Source organism: Leiobunum rupestre, chromosome 2, assembly GCF_980474605.1.
Source record: "Leiobunum rupestre chromosome 2, qqLeiRupe1.1.hap1, whole genome shotgun sequence".
Lineage (NCBI taxonomy): Eukaryota > Metazoa > Arthropoda > Arachnida > Opiliones > Sclerosomatidae > Leiobunum > Leiobunum rupestre.
In genome coordinates, this window is record NC_143385.1 from 56,682,337 (window position 1) to 56,692,541 (window position 10,205).

General features: G+C 35.2%; 2 long non-coding RNA genes across 2 annotated transcripts; both read right to left on the reverse strand.

Moving 5' to 3' along the window:
- Window positions 1-7,971: 7,971 nt before the first annotated feature.
- LOC149958500 (uncharacterized) lies at window positions 7,972-8,489 on the reverse strand. Its single transcript, XR_016478514.1, has 3 exons — window positions 8,329-8,489; window positions 8,095-8,267; window positions 7,972-8,036 (listed from the first exon to the last, which is right to left on the reverse strand). It is a non-coding gene; the product is annotated as an uncharacterized LOC149958500 (long non-coding RNA).
- Window positions 8,490-8,666: 177 nt separating this feature from the next.
- On the reverse strand, window positions 8,667-8,984 carry LOC149958501 (uncharacterized). The gene is made up of 3 exons (XR_016478515.1): window positions 8,958-8,984; window positions 8,816-8,903; window positions 8,667-8,754 (listed from the first exon to the last, which is right to left on the reverse strand). It is a non-coding gene; the product is annotated as an uncharacterized LOC149958501 (long non-coding RNA).
- Between the last annotated feature and the right edge of the window lie 1,221 nt (window positions 8,985-10,205).

A 10,205-nucleotide genomic window follows, 5' to 3' on the forward strand; every position in this document is an offset into this window, starting at 1 on the left:
TATTTTGTCTATTTCTTCCGCCTTTGAAGCTCCGGGAAAAAATGGATTACTTTTCACTTTCCCAAAATATTTGTAGACATATCGCTTTAAAAGGCTTCAATCACACTTTTTCATAAAGTTACTCGACTTTCTTGATGCTTGACGCGGTTGTTGCTAGTTTCAGAGCTTCTTCGACGTCTTTTCCTCCGCTTAGGAAATCATCGACGTAGAAATCTTCGTTGAGTGCCTTTGCTGCTTCCGGTTCTTTTTCGAAGTAGCCTTCCACGTGTTTTTTTATAGTGGCGGCGAGAAGGAATGGACTGGAAGTCATCCCAAAGGGCGCTCGAGTCGTGCGCATGACCTTGAAATGGTCTTCGTCGATTTTTCCGTTGATATCGTTGACCCATAGGAATCAAACACTGTCCTTATCTTCAGGTGACAAGGCGACTTGCAGGAAGGCTTTTTCAATGTCCGAAGTGATGGCTACTTGATGTTTGCGGAACTTGAGAAGAAGTAGCAGCAATTCCGGATTCAAGTTGGGCCCGCTGGCGAGACACGCGTTGAGTGACGGTTCTCCGCGAACGCTAGATGAGGCGTCGTACACGATACGCAGTTTTGTGGTGAGACTGGCTTCCAGGCGGACCGCTTGGTGTGGAATGTAGTAGGTTCCAACCTTGTTGCTGTCGTGGCTCGGAATTTCTCCGATGATTCCGTTTGCTTGTTGGTCCTTGAGGATTTTTCGATAGTCTTGATAAAGGATTTTATCCAGTTTGAATTTTCGGATGAGTGATTTTAGTCGCTTGACGGCGACGCTGTGGTTATTTGGTAGGATTTCCTTTGATGTCGCCCAAGGTACACCGAGAGAAAAAATTCTGCTAAAATTACAGAAAATTTCTGGCAGCACGTGATGCCAAAAAACTTCTGTAAATTTTACTGTTAAGACGGCTAGTAGGATTTTCAGAAAAGTACTGTAAAATAAGCCGATGTGCCGTTTTTCCAAATTATAGAAAATGTTCTGTAGATTTTACTGTGGGCTTCTGTTTTTCAAACCTGTATTTCTTACAATATCAACTGCAGATTTTACTGTGGGCTTCTGTTTTTCAAAACTGTATTACTTACAGTATCAACTGCAGATTTTACTGTGGGCTTCTGTTTTTCAAACCTGTATTTTTTACAGTATCAACTGTAAATTGTGCTATTTATATTTTGTAGGTATTCTGTAACAAAATATAAAGTATATAAATATTATTACCAGATATAAAAACTAAAAACAAACTAAATTTCCAAACTTTCATCCCCCCACTCCCTTTCTTCCTGGGTCTTAAAATTCCCTGATTTTTAGAACTATTTCCCTGATTAATCCCAGTAGTGTGGTAACCCTGTATAATATACTTCTGGTGATACGAAAATTGCAATAGACCCATGAGAATAGTGAGGGGTCGCAAATTAACATTTTTAACTGGCAGCTTAGCATTTGGACGGAACATCCGTTTCCTCACTTCCGCCTGTGTATTTCAATGGCAGTCTCCCTTTTCTCATGGGCTTATTGTTAGAAGTAGCATTCGAGGTTTGCCAAGATATAACAAATGTACATGTACCCACACTATTTAAAAAGGTATTTGCACCCACTTATTACTTTAAAAGCTCGAGATAATGGAACACAAAACGACTTAGGGGGGTGTGTCTTCACTTCATAAAGGGGATACATATTTCACCCACTATAGCTACATGCCTTTATAACTAAATTTAGAAACATTTAACACTCTTTTATAACCCGTCGTACAAAACTTTCTATGAAATCGTATAGAATTCTAAAGACCATTTGGTATATTTTTGTGAAATAATATCAGGTTTTGCTTGGCGGTGAATGTAAAAACATAATCTGAGCTAATCGGCACTATAGGTCTTATTCTTACATAATAAAATTTAAATTTTTGTTATATATATCATGTACTAACGTAGTATATCCAAGCCAGCCGTAAATTTAGATAATTGCTTTTGATGTATAAAAATCTTCGATACCGGCACGCGATGTTTTTAAAATTTATTTAGGAATACAAAGAAAAACCAAAGTTAATTTGTTATAGTAGATTATATAATTTATATTCGTATTCATATGAACTAAAGGGACTAATAGAATAATAAATTACTTACCGTTTTATCAGCCATGATTAAATTAGAACTTTTTATCGTCCGAATGGAACTTCTCAGTGCGTGTTCAACCCATTGAGTTGGGAATATTAATCTAGAGGTCCAATCGAAACGTCGGATTTCAGTATTTCGCGAAACAAGTTTTTAAAAATAAGAATACTGTCGTCTGCTTCCATCGGCGTCCCAAATGACGAGAAAACGTTATCATTCTACCCGTGGCGCCGTCTATCTCTCAATGATTCGTTCAATTAAGACGCGTTTTCAAGCAAAAAGATTTTTTTTCTTCAAAATAATGGATGGCGCCACGGGTCATATGATTACGTTTGCTCGTCATTTTAGAGCAGACGGCACATTCGTATTTTTCAAAAACTTGTTTCGCGAGGAGCAGATTTGATTGGATCTCTAGAATAATATTCCCAACTCAATGGTTCAACCGACCGAAGGAGATTTTTTTTAGATACACACACATCGGTGTCGACTCCAGGCCTTAGACACCAGCCCACACACAATAACTGATTAATCAGGGCGAGATATGTGTAACGGCCACGCCAACGGGGGAATATGTGGGGACAGGGGTGGAAACACCCGTGGCGGAAGTATTCCGACCACCCGTTGGGGGATTGGTGGTCGTCCTCACACGGCCATCCACAAATACTGCCTCCCGGACGCCTGGGATAACAGGAGTGAGCCACTACTCGCGGCGACCGAAGGAGATGCTCAGTGTTGCCATTGTTTGAAGAGTGAAAATCTCACAGTCCGGTTAACAAATTTTCAGCCAAACCCCCAAAACGTTTTTAGCCACGCCCCCTCCCAAATCTCAGCGGAAAACATAAAATATTTTCTACTTTCGTAGGCTAGCGCGGAATAAAAAATTATATTAAAAAAAATATTATAAAATACAAAAATCTTAAGGCGATATAAAATACACAAATAGGTAAAATTTATATTTTTTTTCGGAAATAGTGCTTTTTCTCAAATAATTTAACGCAAAATGTTTAAGGTAAAAAATCCCACAAAATCAATGATTTTCTCTTAAAAATCCCTTTACCCCACAAAGCCCAATAAATCGCCAAAAATCCCATAATATGGGAATTATCCCACACTGGCTTATACTATGTTACCGTTTTACCGAGAAAATATTTTAAAATACGTATAACCCCACCGAACTTGCGGCCAAAAAGACTGGTAAAAACCCAGAATTTGAGATTTAAACCAGTCTCTCAATTTGCTGTCGCCAAGCATTGTTCATCCTTCACACAGCTGCAGTAGGCTTGGTAGTAGCACCCCCAGCGTGTCGACGCTTAGGCTATAGCTGACCTGGCTTGAGTTTGTGAGTTATATGAGACTTGTGAACGCGGGGAGGGAGCGGTCTCATACCCTTTACAAATATACTTACAGGTAAGCTGAGTAGGATGTGCTACCATCTTTGAGGGTTTTCAATGTACAGGTAGAAAGGGGGTCGGCACCGGAAGTCCCCACTTCCTTGCCCCCTGTGTGTAAACTAGGTCACTTCCGGCAGGTGGCGACATTGTGGGCGTGGCCACGGGTGTCAGGTTACTCCCGCCAGGTGACGCGCGTACTTCGCGCTGATTGGCTGGCGCGGGGACCACGTGTTAACTACGCCGCGCGGAGACCACGTGGTTTTTACGCGACGCGGGTACTGCGCGCTTATTGGCTGTCGCGAAATTATTCAAAATGGCGCTGATTGGTTGGCGTTTTGGCGCGAAAAGGGGTCAGTACTCCTTTAAAGGAATTCCCAGGCTCGCTATACTCGGTCCCCGTTTTCCATTGTTAAAGTGGTGACAGGTTTGATTGATTGAGCAGGTTAAGAATGTACGAGGAATGCGCCGTTGCTAGGTTACCCCGCTCGCTGTTAGAGTATCAACAAATAAAATACGTTTAGTGACAATACCGAGAGAATCTCATACACATATTAATTATGTCATATTTCTCGAATTATTACGTCGAAAATTCACGTGATTTGGCCTCCATCTTTAATGTTTCATATTCAAACGGGTTCTGTAGGGTGACCATCTTTATATTTTTAGGAAATTTACCTTATTTACGTCAATTTTTTTAACGCTTTTAAACAAGTTATTCCTAACGGATTTTTTATATCGTTACGTACCTAGATGACTTGGTTATTATTATGACATATGCATCATATATTACCGTGAAGTAATTAGGGAGTGGATATTTCAAGTTTTTTAAACATAGTCAATACGTTAATAACGGGGTAAAGATATTTGATAGGGATTAATCAACAAGTGGTCTTAAAAAGGAAATATTAATCAGTTTTATAAGCTGTGTTTTATTAACCGTTAGGAAGCCCGATAAAATGACAAAGGCTTAACATAAGTTTGTAACTCTCTTTTAACGGTTATTATATGAACTCTTAGTAATTTGTAAAATTCACGTGATTTGGCCGCCATCTTTAATGTCGCATATTCAAACGGGTTCTGTAGGGTGGCCATCTTTGTTATTTTTTAGGAAATTTACCATATTTACGTCAATTTCTTTACGTATTTTAAACAAGTTGTTCCTAACGGATTTTTATATCGTTACGTACCTAGATGGCTTGAACTTGATTATTATGACATATGCATCATATATTACCGTCACTTAACCTTTAATAACGACGCAAGGGAAAGCTTTCTAATTTATATTCAATACATTGCCAATATACGAAATATTTACATAAATTAAACAAGGTCGGTTCGCGCTCATGAAATTTAAATAAACGTAATAAGTAATTACATTGGTATAATAACAAACAAAACGGGTTTTAGTTCTTTAACAATTAATCTAGTTTACATCTAAAAAAAAACCAACTTATACCGTCAATGCGTTTCTTATTTGAATTGATAATAAACCTTTTTTACAAAACTCAAAAATGAATAATACAATGTTATAAAATAATTTTCAACTCTGAACCTGAAATTAAATATGTTTGTCAAATTGTTGCCATTTTTAAATTATCTTACATCCTTCTATGTTTAAAATAAAAAACTCTGATTTAAATTTAAACTTTATTAATATTTTACAACATTTTTTGGTGACACAAAGGAACTATCGTTAATAACATTTAACACGCTATCAATAAAAACCACTAACTCGCCTATCGCCTTTAAGAATCCAGTTTTTGGGGGTCGTTCCAAATGCATTTCGTGAGAATTATGCTCTTTTTGAAAATATCTCCTTCTTTGTGCAATCAATTCCATTTCAAGTTGACGATTCATTTTTTTCAATTCTTTATTTATATGTTTAATCAGTTCATAGTCCTTGTTTTCTTTATAAGTCATTATTCCGAAACAAAAACAAAGCGAAACTAGTTTGTATAAAACGCGATGTGGTTAGTTTTTCTCTTACAGGTCGGACACAAAGGAATCTGATTACTGATCTGTCTCTACACGCCGTTAGCGCTCCTTTAAAGGAATGCTTTTCTCCGTGTTTATCTCCATTGTTGATTGATTAAGAGCAGGTGTTGAGCGGAGAATCCCCGTTGCTATGGTGACCTCGGCGCGAAGTTTATTTGAGTATCAACAAACTTAGCAAATAACCTCGCAGTCTTTAATGTTCTCCACTTAAATATACGAAGTTTGAGAAAAAACTTTGACCAATTTTGTGTTTATTCACAATCAATTAACATATCATTAGATGTTATTATACTAACTGAAACTTCAAATTATGGAAAATAATGAGTTCTACATAAATGGTTATAATTACTGTTTTACAAAAATGTGTTAAAACCGAAACGGTGGCATAGTTATTTCCGTAATAAATGATTTAAGTTTAGTTGAGAATGTATTTACGATAGCCGAAGCAACTATCAAAAGTATCGACGTCAAATTACCTAATAATAAAATTTACAGGATTATAGGATGTTACCGATCCCCTAGTAACAGTGCTCTAGATTTTATTAGTGATATGAATTCCAAATTGTCTTATTATACGAATATTGAAAATGTAATTTGGGCTGGAGATATAAATATAGATCTTTTATTGCCACGCGAGAAAATAGTTACTGAGTACTTAAACGTACTACACGAAAACGGCTTTTTTCATGTATAAATAACCCTACTCGAGTAACTTCCACTTCTAAAACGAGTATTGACCACTTTTTCATTAAGCAAAACGTAAAAAATGAAGTGTTATCCACTACTCATATAGTTAATATTACAGACGACTACCCAATTTATATTAGTGTCCCTAACATACGCGAAACAAATAAACTGAATAATTCAAAAGAAGTTATCGAAATTGATTATGAAATTTTAACCAAAAATATCGGAAAAGAAACGTGGAACTCAGTTTTTGAAGAAAACGACCCTAATGAAGCCTCGAAACTATTTGTTGATGTATTAAAAAACATATTGATCTAACGTCATATTTCTTTATCTCATAAAAAAATAAAACCTTGGATAACAAATCCAATAATTGTATCGATAAGGAAAAGAGATGCATTAGCTAAGCGTATTAAAAAAGAACCATTTAACGTTGCATTAAAAAATTATTATATAATTGCCCTTCTTAGTAACATTTCTAAAATATTTGAAAAAGTTATAAAAAATCGGTTGATTAACTTCCTGGAAAGCTCAAAATATTTATCGAAAAATCAATACGGTTTTAGAAAAGGTCTATTTTTGAGATAACAGAAATGCTATATAAAACTATTGATCAAAATGTAAAATCTATTGGCGTGTTTTTGGACTTAAAAAAAACATTCGATACCGTCTCCCACCCTATATTAATACAGAAATTAGAAAAATCTGGTATACCTGGAATTGTATTAGATTGGTTTAGAAGTTATTTACTCGAGAGATATACAATAGTTAAAATAAATAATACCATAAGTAACTCACTATTAATGAAATTTGGTATACCTCAAGGTACAATGATTGGCCCGATATTGTTTTTAATATACATAAATAATTTATGTAACATCGAAATTGATGAGAAACTCGTATCGTTTGCGGATGATACTGCGGACACAAAGAGCTCTAAATATAGTTTATATGAAACTTAAGGAAAATTTATTAACACTCAACATAAATAAAACTAATTACATTTGTTTCTCCTCGAGAACGACTATAGATTTGTTACATTAATTAAAAATTCACGAAAATAATAATTGTAAAAACTGCACTGGAAAATGTTTAAAGTTAGAAAGAGTTAATAAACTAAAATATCTGGGGGTAATAATAGACAGTAATCTAAAGTGGAATGAATATGTGACCTATATTACTAATAAAATTCGACTATGTATAAATTCCGTGAAATTAAAAACTTTCTAGAAATACCGTGGTTAAAAATTGTATATTACGCCATAATTCAATCAATTATATCATACGGAATAATCGGCTGGGGTGGTACTTATGATACTACAATCGTACCATTAGAAATATTACAAAGAAAAATTCTACGCATATGTACGAAATTATTATTATTAACCTCGCAGTTTGAAACAAGTCGCCCCTATATGAACTTTTAAACGGTTATTAGTGTTAAACGTGTACATTGCTTAACATTAACGACAACATATAAAAAACAGCAGTCGATAAGTATGACATTCTAATTACCGTCAAATACAAAGCTAGAAGTTACTTGGTTAACCATTTTTAGGTTATTTTTATGCTTAGTTATTGAGCGTTTCACTCCTATACGGTTCAATGGGGATTATTATTGATCGCTATTGTCAGTTATAATAAGAATGAAAATAGAGTTGCAAGATAGGAAGAAATTTTGATACAGCTTTATTTATTTATACAATTTTCATACAACTTTATTACGTGTTATAATATAATTTTTAACTCGGAAACTAGAAATGAAAAATGCTATTAGAATCGTAATTATTTTTTCGGAACCAATTGTTTTACATCCTTCTACGACAATAGTGATTCCCGGAGCTGTAATTAAAATTAAAAATTAAAAATGAGAAACATGATAGTTTGATTTTATATTTACCATTTCGGAGATCAAGCGCTCTTGGTTTGTTCGCTGGAGGTTCCGGGTTTGTTGGGGATGTGGCTGTTGTAGACGGGTCGTCCTCTTCCCCTGGGTACAATTCTAGGGGATTACCCTCTATACTTTGAACATAGGCAGCCACTTGCCTTGCCTTTTCATAGGCGCACACATTTCTGTTAAATAAGAAATACTATATAATTTCCCCACCAAAAGATGGTGATCATTGATTCATACCGCGTATGGTCGTTGTTAAAATGATGGTGAAAGTCACCCGGCTGTAGTTCTAAATCTGGAAAATTGGGGCACACAAACCGCGTGGCGACGATTATTCGATCTAGATCGATAAAGTTTCCCAGGTACTCTTTCGTTTGCCTTTCTTTGACAATAACGTATTGGGCCAGTTGCGTTATATTTAAGACATGGCGCTCGACGGCCTCAATATCGTATTGTCCCTGATCCCTGGGAAGCTTATTGACATACTAGGCGATCGAGTCGATTTGGCGGTTTTTTTTTTTTTTTTTTTTTTTTTTTTTTTTTTTTTGAGAGGCACACGGTATGGTGTCGGTCGATTTGGCGGTTTGTATCCCCCGAATAATTATTAGCAGCCGGGGTACGAAAAACAATTAGGTCTTCGCAACCATCTGAGCTTTTGTAGCCAATCTGTAACATTTATATTTAACTTAAAATATAAAATTTTAAATATAAAACTTTTAAAAATTACCTCTTTTACCAAAAACCGTTTAGAAGAAGAATATTTAGTTTTTGGCCAAATTATGGCGAAAAGAATGTGTATAGCTACAAACGATTCCCTAGAAACAAAAACAACTAAGTATTTGTTACATTAAAAACACCTGGAAACTTACATTTTTTTTTGCTTCGGGAAGATTCACTAGTGTCAGGATTTCTAGATTCGTGTGACTAAAGGGTATATATATTTTCTTCTCAACCCCCGTGTTCTGTCGTTGAGTTTGGGAAGGTAGATCGGCTCGGGGATATGGTGGAAGAAAAACCCACGATGCGACCCGGGATGTATATTCGGCCGAGCAAGCTGACGCTTCTTTCACTATTGTCTCATCTTTGGTCCGCCCATCAAAGAATTCAAAATCAATGACTATTGATTTCTTATGCCTATAATTCAAAGGTAAATAGATTACCTTCCGAGAAAGAGGTCTAAAATAAGATAATACTTACATAGTTTTGACTTGAATCTTCTTCGAGTTTGAATGGTTATCCACTGATCGGTCGATTTAATATAGTCAGTTATTGCGTCATTGTATTTACATCAGCACAGTAGAAAAACCCCTCGATTTCGCTCCACCGATATAACATTCACCACCACTTAGATTTTACATTTTGATCAATAGTTTTATATAGCATTTCTGTAAGCTCAAAAATAGACCTTTTCTAAAACCGTATTGATTTTTCGATAAATATTTTGAGCTCTCCAGGAGGTTTATTAACTGATTTTTTATAACTTTTTCAAATATTTTAGAAATGTTACTAAGAAGGGCAATTATATAATAATTTTTTAATGCAACGTTGAATGGTTCTTTTTTAATACGCTTAGCTAATGCATCTCTTTTCCTTATCGATACAATTATTGAATTTGTTATCCAAGGTTTTATTTTTTTTTATGAGAGAAAGAAATATGACGTTAGATCAATATGTTTTTTAATACATCAACAAATAGTTTCGAGGCTTCATTAGGGTCGTTTTCTTCAAAAACTGAGTTCCACGTTTCTTTTCCGATATTTTTGGTTAAAATTTCATAATCAATTTCGATAACTTCTTTTGAATTATTCAGTTTATTTGTTTCGCGTATGTTAGGGACACCAATATAAATTGGGTAGTCGTCTGTAATATTAACTACATGAGTAGTGGATAACACTTCATTTTTTACGTTTTGCTTAATGAAAAAGTGGTCAAAACTCGTTTTAGTAGTGGAAGTTACTCGAGTAGGGTTATTTATACATGAAAAAAAAAGCCGTTTTCGTGTAGTACGTTTAAGTACTCAGTAACTATTTTCTCGCGTGGCAATGAAAGATCTATATTTATATCTCCAGCCCAAATTACATTTTCAATATTCGTATAATAAGACAATTTGGAATTCA